Source organism: Dreissena polymorpha, chromosome 8 (assembly GCF_020536995.1).
Source record: "Dreissena polymorpha isolate Duluth1 chromosome 8, UMN_Dpol_1.0, whole genome shotgun sequence".
Taxonomy (NCBI): Eukaryota; Metazoa; Mollusca; class Bivalvia; order Myida; family Dreissenidae; genus Dreissena; species Dreissena polymorpha.
In genome coordinates this window covers 18,312,844-18,323,605 of record NC_068362.1, presented here as the reverse complement: position 1 = coordinate 18,323,605, position 10,762 = coordinate 18,312,844, and the positions used below count along the sequence as shown (strand labels likewise).

Below are 10,762 nucleotides of genomic sequence, written 5' to 3'. Positions count from 1 at the left end.
TTCGGTGTGAAATATACTGGCCGCGCACGTCATGTGAACGTTATACTAATGTCAGGACTGATTTTCGTCGGAATAAATCTAACCAATTTCCAAGTTAACGCTATACTCCTGTGACCGCTAAGTCAGATTGGACTGTATTTATTTTTAAAAAGAGTGGTGCTTACCTAATACCGTTTTAATGCAAGAACATATGTTTTATATAAAAAATACACGTTGCATTAGTTATTTTACGCATTGGAGTATGTATTCATATCAAGCAAAAGATTATTTAATGTTGTAGTAAATAGTTATGAAAGAAAATAATTAATTCAGCAATTTCTTACAAACTGCGAGTAGAGAACAAGACAACACTGCTAGAAGATTGTTTCTCCTACACATTTCACAGCTGCATCAAAACTGTATCAATTTAAAAAAAAAACATAGCATAAATATGCATTGATAAAATATTTCTGCAATAAAAACTCATATTAAACTTTTACATGCATTGGCTAAATGTGACGGAGATAATTACTTGATTGTTTACAGTTTTAGATATTATATAGCTATAGTTGATGGTTTATTTGTCGATACACATTCCTAACTATTTCGGACAATTCTTGATTCACTAATATCGGGATCTTCACTCCAAAAAAAGAGCGTCAATGAAGGTAAATATTTTTTAAATAAGCGCGGGGATGTAAAGGTAGTCATTTATTATGTTGGTCTGACGATCCATTTTTTATTATAATAAGAATAAGTTTCGCATGGGGTAGATAGAGACCTGAAAAAAACAACAAATATCCATGTCTGATAAAATCACACATATACCCTGTAGTCAGCTTATCAATGGATTTCCTTTGTAGCGAGGTCAGCGAGCCTTTAAAAACAAGTTAAACAGAACCAACCGAATGCTGCTTCTTTATTTTTGTGTTTATAGTATATGTGCATGTAACAGATACGTGATAGCAATAGAATCATTTTCGTATATTAATCTTACCGTTAGCTGTACTTTACTAAATATCAATTATTCTCATTCTAATGCCTGTATCAATTTCATGAGAACTAGCCATTGCTTGCTATCTAGGCGAAACGAATATATTGTCAGTTGTAGGCTCTGCTCATAGTACAACATATTATTTAATTATACTGATATTATGACACGGTGTCTGTAGCTAAACAAACACAAAAACACAATGTTTTAAGTGACAGTTTGATATTAATAACAAACATTTCATTAAGGTAGCCCACACCTAATGATTTCCCGCGATTTCTTCGAAGGTTGAAGAGCCTAATATTAGGTGCCGTAGCCTAGAGGTTAATGCAATAGACTAGAATTCTTTTGGGATATTTCCGCGCAGGTTCGAATCCTGCCGACGACGTATACTTTTTTGTGACGCCTTTTATTTCTTTTCTAACGTAATTTGATTTGATATGGCATATAAGCTATGTTTATTGCTAAATATGTTGCATTTTTTATGCACATTCTTCAATTTTTGAAATTAAAACAACGTTATGGCTAAATTGGGTGATTTACTGCTGAAAAAACGAACCATGCATGTTGCATTTTTATTTTTATTTAAAAAAGTAAACGGTAAATCTTTCAATTTCTTGGTATGTTTGCTGTATATAGTGTATCTATAAAAACTAAGTTCAAAATATTACTTTAATGATACTATTTTGAATTTTATGACACTTTGTTTTTAACCAACCCAATTTCTACTTGCCTGAAACCACTTACATTTCATGGCGCTTTTCCATAGATAACAATTTATAAAAAATTAATATCTGTAAAAGAAAACTGTATTTGGAAATCTGGATGAATTATGGAACTTTCATATACCCTAGGGTAAACTGGACAAACGCCGAGTGTTGGGGCGGTTTTGAAAATATCAGTATATTTTTTAAAGCATGAAAAGCATACCTAAAAATGTGCATGTAGTTCAGTGAAATCATGCTGATTAGGAAAATAATAGATTAGATTATAGTTGGATAGGTGCCCATTACGGGTGCGCTACCTTAACATTATACAGACCACGTACGAGATATAAAATATATAGATGACCAAAGGGTCATGTACAATGCTATATACAAATATAGCAATTACGAATACAGTGTTTAATGTGACATAACATATGTAATTCAATTTATTACATGTTGTAGAACACATTTAAGAACAGACACGATACAATAATATAACTTTCATTAAAAGATGATAAGGCCATTGATAAAACGCATTCAAATACAGTTTTGACAGTACATTGATAACGACAGTTTACCACATAAATAGATCGGCACGGTACATTTTATCCCAACAATCAAAGCGCAAAACATCATCAATAAAATTAATGTTACAACCAGATATATGCAGTACAACACATATTAGAATACATGAAATGGTATTATGCGATCGAACCTAAATAGAATGATACTTATAACAGCTCGATTTGATTTAATAACAGTTCATTATTTGATGCTATTAGCTCTTTTAATTTGTCCATGTTTGATCTTTCTCTGTAACTTAATAAAATATATTTTGATCTCAGTTCGGTAAATAATTTACATTCAAGAATAAAATGATACGCATCTTCAAGCTTATTACAAACAATACACGTTCTTTGATCTAATGAGATTGATGCAGGTTTAGCCAACTTGCTGTCTCAATATTTAGTCTATGTGATGCCATTCGTAATTTTGATTGAACTTACTGGAAACTTTTTTTATATGACATATGTTCATGTTCGATTGAAATTGAAAAAGGGCGATATGTTGATAAACATGTGCGCTAGTCGACATTTGAAATCTCTCATTCCAAGTCGGCACAAATGTCGCTCAATCTTCGCCTTACGACTGATAAGAATACATTTTCATGGCCAAAATCTTGAAAAAGCTAAGCATCATTAAATCCCTAATTACTTAGAAGTTCTTTTATTAACGTACATCAATTTTTATTGTTTGGATACTCAATACTATCATTACAGTCAAATAAACTTTTTTGGTAAATGTATTATCTGATGTTCTTAGAAATGTTATCAAGTACTCAATTATTTTCATATATATTTACAGAAAGGAAATTCATTTCTGCGGTGAATAAGACCAAGTTCGTGAAAATCGCTGCACAATTGATGAAGTTATGGCTGTTCAAAGCGATCCACCCCGTTTTCGGGTGATTTTGACTTGAATACATTGTTATATATATATGATAGTGATTTGTTTTCAGAAAAGTTGATTTGCATGCATGTGAACAAAAGAAATTACAAATAAATTTCGATGAGGTGAAATAGTACCAAATGTCATGTGTACCAACGTTTGTTTAACCGTGGAAAATAAATTTTACCGCTCGCTCTATAAAGACACCATATTAATCACTTCAGAAGACGCTGCGTGAAAGCCTTGGGTGTTGTTGTTCGTCCGTCGGCTTAACGAGGACCATTTTAGTCATCTTAACCCTGCGTCTGGGACTGGTTTTGTCTGTGTGTGCGCAGATGACTAATGAGGCAAATCCTTGCACGGAATTGTATTGAGCATGTCTCCAGTTGCGTTGGTAGCACGGGCCATTCGGGCTTTCCTCTAATTCACTGCGGCAGTTTTTATGTTCGCCTCATACGTCTTAGTGCCTTTGTAGATTTAAGCGCGCCAGATGGTGCGATCCATTGTGTTCTCATGTGTCTAGGTTGACTCAAAACGCTTTGAGTGAGGTTTTAGAGAGTTTGAAGCGTTTCTTTTGCCTACCGTGTGACCGCTGGCCTTGTTTCAGCTCGCCATAAAAGGGTCCTTTGGGAAGACTTTCGTCAGGCAAACGGGCTACGTGCCCTGCCCAGCGATGTTGGGACTGCATCACGATGGTGAAGATGCTGTGGAGACCTGCGTTAGCCAATACCTCTGTGTCTGGGGTTTTGTCGGGCCACTTATTTCTGAATATCTTCCTGAGAAGATAGGCATGGCCTTGATACACTGTCCATGTTTCGGATGCATTGAGCAGCGTAGGGAGCACCACTGCACTGTATGTATATTTTCAGCTTAGTTCCGGTGGTGATCCTCTTCTGTTCCAAAAATTTGGGTATACAGTAGTCTTCAAATGGTGGAGCAGGCTATGGATATACGGATGTTCACTTCGTTTTCGATTGTGGCATTATGTGAGAGTCTGCTTCCAAGGTAAAGAAGCGGTCCAGTCTCTGGCAATTGACAGTAATGTTGTACTCAGCTTAAGGCTTGCCATGCGCGGGCTGATATAGGACATCAGTTTTCTTTGTGCAGATGTATTGTGGAAGTGTCTTTGAATGCCTGGAGAATAGTCTTTTTCACCAAAATTAGAAGAAACGTCTGACGGGGCCAGGCAGTAAGGGCTGTGTACACTTCAGCCAGGATGGCGCCAGTGTCCAGCGCCTTGACATTGGAGAGCAGACGGGTCTCAAGCAAGGTCATGTAGTCCCTCGGTGATGGGTACTTTGGATGGAGGGCGATTATTGGTTTGGTCATTTATTATGCATGATCAGTTCTGAAGGATGTCAAGGTTCTCGGCCAACCTTTCCATGATTTTTTATTTCTCTGTGATGAGAGTTTGGCCCTCTGAACAGAGGAGAGGGTTTCATCCTGAAGATGTTGGGCCGTACACTACTTTCAGGGCGTCCTAGAACTTTTTGTAATCGCGCCGGTCTGCATAGCCTTGGATCTCATCATGCATCTGACGAAGTTTTTGATGAACCTTTTTGCGCACAATTTGAATGCATCTTTCCTGGCTACGGACTTGGGGTTACTGAGGTAGGCTTGATGGAGGTGATGATCTTCATCCAATAATTACTTTATGTCCTAGTTTTCATTAAACCAATTATTGTGTTTCTTAGTTTTGGGCCCAAGGATGTCTGTGGCTTTTTTATACATAAGCTCTTTGAGTGAGGCGGCCAAATCTGCCTTCACGTTCTGATTGGAGGCAGATGCCAGGCGCTCTTCCAACGCAATAAGGAAGGAATGCTTGCAACTGTCTTCAGCTTAGAAATATTCACGCGTTTCGAGGTATTTTTCCCTTGCGGACGTTGCTCGGGCTGAAGAATGTGTATATTAAGCTTGATAATGATGAGGCGGTGATCTGCCCAGCATTCGGTACCGCACATGGACTCGGTCACCCGTACATCCCGTCTGTCCCTCTTTCTCACTGTAACACAATGACGTTCGGTTACGTGTTGGAAAGCGGAATTTAATAACAAGTTTTTCTATTAGATACCTAGACATTCAAATAAGTGTTAATAATTTCCCTTTATATTTCAAAGTAATAACATAAATAAAACTTCACTTTCCATTAATATCCCCCTGTAAATAAGTAATGCCTTTACGGTTTCCACGTATAATTTGTTGGGTCGTTCAATTCAGCGACTTATATGATAAACATTCATATACGGACTTTTGTTTTATAAGCATAAAATAACCCCCCCCCCCCCCCCCCCCTTGTTAATGTAGGGTTTATATGGTGTTGTATAGTCCGGATTTCCGTCATTTCTTCCTATTTTACCGATTCGTCAGGCACTTATATGATCGGTGCATCATTCAAGCTTGCATCTCCGTAATCGATTCCATGTAAGGCTGGCAGTACAATATGGTGAAACGCTTTTTTCCGTGATGCGATGCACTGAAGCACGATATATAAACATTCATACAAGAGGAATGAATATTTGCAGCTTACAATGAATTAAACCTCTGAAAGTAATAGTTAATGAACAATTCAGAATACAGTTATGAAGTGTTTCCATTTGGCTTTATATGAGCCACATAAGCATTATTTATTGGTTCAGCAATAAATAGCAAAAAGGTGACCATCAGCCAATATAAATATGAATCGTGCTCTGTGAAAAAGGGAGTTTATTAGTGTGCGTAAAGTGTAACTTTAGAGACACTTTCCGCTGTTATGGTATTTTTCGTTTACAAAAAGTCTCTTCTTAGCAAAAATCCATTGTAGGCGGAAAGTGTCATTAAACCCCCTTTTCACAGAGTACGGCTCATATTTATTTAGTAAGCTTCAAGTATAAAACGAAAGTGTCAATAAGTAATTGCAAGTAATCTATTCATAGTGGTCATTTTATCAATGCGGGCCAGTCAAAGTAGCTTATTTCCCACAAACAAATCAACAAAAATAAAAATAAAAAAGATAAAACATTTGTCATGTTTTAACTTCGGAAATGCATAAATAAGATACATATCAACCACAAATAAACGTTTCACATGCGTTTAATATATTAAGTTTATGAATGAGTAGTATGAGGCGCATGAAGAGCTCAGTATATTTCATTAAAAACCGAATGTGGTGTTTTATCAAGGAACAAGAGATGTGTTTATCAGAAACACAATGCCCCCTACTGCGCCGCTTTGATCTTTAGTTTTTCTTACCTTGAAGGATAACCTTGACCTTGACCTTTCACCACTCAAAATGTGCAGCTCCATGCGATAAACACGCATGCCAGATAGGAAGTTGCTTTCTCCAATATTGCAAAAGTTATGGCGAATGTTAAAGTTTTCGGACGGACGCACAGACGGACAGACAGACACACGGACTGATAGACAGTTCAACTACTATATGCCACCCTACCGGGGGCATACAAACTGTCGATTGTAACGATTTAACAAATATATATATACTGATGTTTTTGAATATTTTAAATACGATTAATCGGTGTGTCGATGTATAAGTGCTTGCTGATGTATTTAATTGGTATTTATAAATGGTTACTAAATAAACCTGACATAAATATTGAAAAACGAGAAAGTCACTCATCAGAATTAAATGTCCATGTATTGCATTATAATAATATTAACGTTAATCCTTAACTGACGTGAATGAACATCAAGATTATCATATTTCAAACTATCGCAAAAGCGATGAGTATAACCTTACATATGAATTGCACAACTTCTATATATGGTCAGATCAATTTTCCCTGAGATGTGTATTAAAAGAAATAATTACAACGGGGTATTGCTCTAAAGGCTATTATTTAATGCATGTAATAATTAAATAAATGCCAAATATCAATACACGTGTTCAACTTATATACTATTCTGTTCTGTTGAACTTATAATGAAAACGTGGTTATTGCGTAATTAACATTCCTTAAGGATGAGTGTGATTTGTGTTTCAGAATTTAAAATTTCCCTTGGTGTATTATATATCATTCCCAAATTAATATAGTGTATTGTTCAATCAAATAAAACGATCATGTCGTTGGAAATCGGGTCAATGACCATACATCGTTCATCACAGAAGCGTCAAGCTATAGTTCTGGTGACACTTCTGAGCGGCAATGCCAGTTAAATCAATTAATGTTCCTATAATATATACAGAGTTTAATGTATTTTAGATAGCACCCTAATGTTTGCCTGCCTACGCTTCTGCTCAACATGGCAGATGCAGAATTTCTGAATAGGATATTTCTGAACATTGCGTCCGCTTTTTATCAACCGATTGGTTTCTCGAGAGTAGTATTGCAATATGTACACTCTTTGGGGAAATAACAATAAGTACGTTTAACTCATACATGTTTAACTCATTTATGCCTAGCGTCTAGAAAAAATGCCTTGGCAAACAGCGTAGACCCAGATGAGACGCCGCATGATGCGGCTTCTCATCTGGGTCTGCGCTTTTTGCTAAAGGAATGTCTGTAAGATATATTCTAAATATAGAAATAAATATACTAGACATCCCTAATTGTGGAAATAAATTGATCCAATTTAAAAGGATGGGAGAGTCCACTTTGCATAAATGGGTTAATTCTAGGATGGTGTTACAGGTTTGTTCCACCTTTAGATCAAACGATAATGTTTTGTCAAAACGCATTAAAAATAAACAAATAATGCAATTTTGAATACATAGTATAATCAAAAAGAAGAAACCCGTTGTATATACAGCGATATAGATATAATTATGTTTTCACCGAGAGACAGAAAACAATTATGATAAACTTACAGTCTATAAAAATAATCTTATAACATTTACTGAAAGGCAGTGTTTTTCTAATCATCTGTAACAATATCCGCATTGGGCACATTCGCTTTAAGAAATGTAACAGAAATATTTGGGAAATAAAGACGAAGAGCGTTCCATTTAATGCCGATGCAGGCGAAATTAAATTTTACTTTTATTGTCCCCTACCGGTGAAACCGGAGGGGACTTATGGTTTGATCTCTATCCGTCAGTCAGTCAATCAGTCTGTCTGTCACACTTGTCTTGATCCTGCGATAACTTAAAAAGTTCTTCATATTTTTTCATGAAACATGAAATATGGATAGATGGCAATATGGAGATTATGCACATCATTTCATTGTTCCTACGTCAAGAATTCTCCGTTAGGGGACAATATTTCTTGGCAATCTCTTGTTAAATATGCTGTTTCATATCTACATGTATATTAGTCACAAGTAAATGCGGATGCGTTGTACCAAGTATGCTTATTAAGAATTGCATATTTCATTACGTAAACAAATAAAACTAGTACTTATTTACAATATAAAATATTTATTAAAAATGTTAATATCTTCGTTATGGAAAACTCTAAATAGATCTAACAATAAGTTAACATAAATTTTCATTGTCGTTGTGTTCTTACTTTTGTGCAAATTTGTCCTTTGTATTGACATAAACCGTCATCTAGCAATTTAATTTTAATACTTATAATAAATTATATTCAACACTTAGACAAACCGACGGCAATACAACACATTGAAGTCGTTAAACGTCTAATTTAATAGGCAGACGTCGCTTTAAAAGCATAAATATTTCTGTTGTTTGTTAACGAAAGTCACATGAAATGACCCATCCTTATCAGAAAGTCACTCTAAATGATAGTTGACGCAATTGTGGAATTATTTTATGGGAAAAACACACTTTATTTGCAAAAGTTTATGCATACCTTACATTAAAAGTCAATTGATGAGTTTCCGCAAAGTGCGACGTCTGTATAATTAAGTATACGAAAGTAAAGATCATGTGAGTAAATGTTGAAAACGTACTGTATTCAACAATTACTTTCTGGTTGATGCTTGACCCGAACTCTTCGTGCGCCTTCTACTACTTATTCCGTTGACTGCAACGCTAGTTGTGCCATAACAACACATACATTAATAAACTCGATGAATAGTTGTTTGCTCTTTATTCAGTTGTTAACATAATGTTTCCAAGTCCATATAATTCTTTAAATTAGTTGTTAATGCAATATTTCCAAGCCCATGTAATATCCTAAATAACTAATAACGTTTACAAGACATGACAAAATCCGTGTAAATCACCCAGACAGGACCCAACCCCACCCGGGGCCCTGAAGATAAACCTCTAGCGTCTCTCCTATTGGTTAAATCCTTGTTTTGTTTAGTGTCCAAAGAAACATTGCTTATAAAAATGTATCGTTACATAAACATGTCAACTTGATGAATCAAACCAATTTGTTGAAATGCATATACTGCGTATTTATTATCTGGTAATTGCACCGACACGAAAACAAACATCTATTTAAAAGGACTGAACCCATTTACAAGCGCGCATCTACTGTCAACAAACTAATTAGTCTCCGGCCACACTGACGTAAACACAGGGCATGCATTATTGCGAACAAGATATATGCATCAATTATGCGTCATAGTGCTATCTATAACTTAATTTGTTAATGCACCTATTTAAGTTTTCCGAATAGGATAGTTTTGAAAGAAATATTAATCTGCCTACATATTAACATATTTTGTCGTGTGAACAAAGATAAACGATACTGTCACTGGATATGATATTAATGATTCTGTTTTGCAACCCAGAAGTGTCAAGCTAAATTCCCAGTGACACGTGTTATTTACAGTTAATTGATAGAGATTGTATTTCCCTGATGCATCTTGATGTAACTGAAAATGATAGCACTTTAATGTCATTCTGTCTACGCGAATGATTTACTATTTTGAACAAAAAGCAGACTGTAAAAATGTATCAGATAATTGTATGTTAGGTTCGCTTTTTTAATGGAATGCATTATGCCGCAAAATGATCACAATTATACACATTAAATCAGGCTAATGAGCGACGGTACTTTACGCACATGCATTAAGCCCAGTTGTCCCAGAGCGCTGCTCGTTTGATACTTCAAACTGGCTCTCGTATATTTAGATCTACCATTTATTCCTTTCAGCCACTTTCAGACAGTGTATTTGTTGCGCTATCCCATAGACCGTCTGTATATTTTTATCACATACTCTATATTGTTTGCAACGTGAAACCACTACTGTGATTAATAGTTTAATTTTGCATACTTGTGGGATAACATTTTTAGCCTTGTCAATTGCTCCATACTGTCTAAATGACCAATTATATTACGTTATTTTGGAAAATGGATGTTTTCAACATGAAGTACGATGTATTCATATTGCGATATCATCAATAAAAAATGTTTGTTTAACAAAGCCCGTATCAATGTTATTTATTTGAATTCAACGGGGATTGTCACCTCATGAATCGCGTTAAATTTGTCATCCGATAAACGATTATCATAGCTTTATCAGTAATCGAGGTCGACTCCTCAAAATGAATCTACATGAGTGCATAACTTTTACCAATACTGATGTTAGATAGGAAACACGTTTATTGAAAACATAGTATTATTTATTGACTGTCACAAAAAGCAATTATTTGCACATAGCGGAAAACAAATGTAACATATTGCATTATATGACAAATATGCCCAATCCGAAAAAAGTAACACAAACATGTGCTTTAAACAAATAACAAGTTTGCGATGTACCAGAATAAAATTTACAACAGTTACTG

The 10,762-nt window shown here is 35.3% G+C and overlaps 1 long non-coding RNA gene across 1 annotated transcript; it reads right to left on the bottom strand.

The window, feature by feature from the left end:
* Positions 1–1,503: 1,503 nt before the first annotated feature.
* On the bottom strand, positions 1,504–9,303 carry LOC127841647 (uncharacterized). The gene is made up of 3 exons (XR_008031194.1): positions 9,247–9,303; positions 5,483–5,599; positions 1,504–5,128 (listed from the first exon to the last, which is right to left on the bottom strand). It is a non-coding gene; the product is annotated as an uncharacterized LOC127841647 (long non-coding RNA).
* Between the last annotated feature and the right edge of the window lie 1,459 nt (positions 9,304–10,762).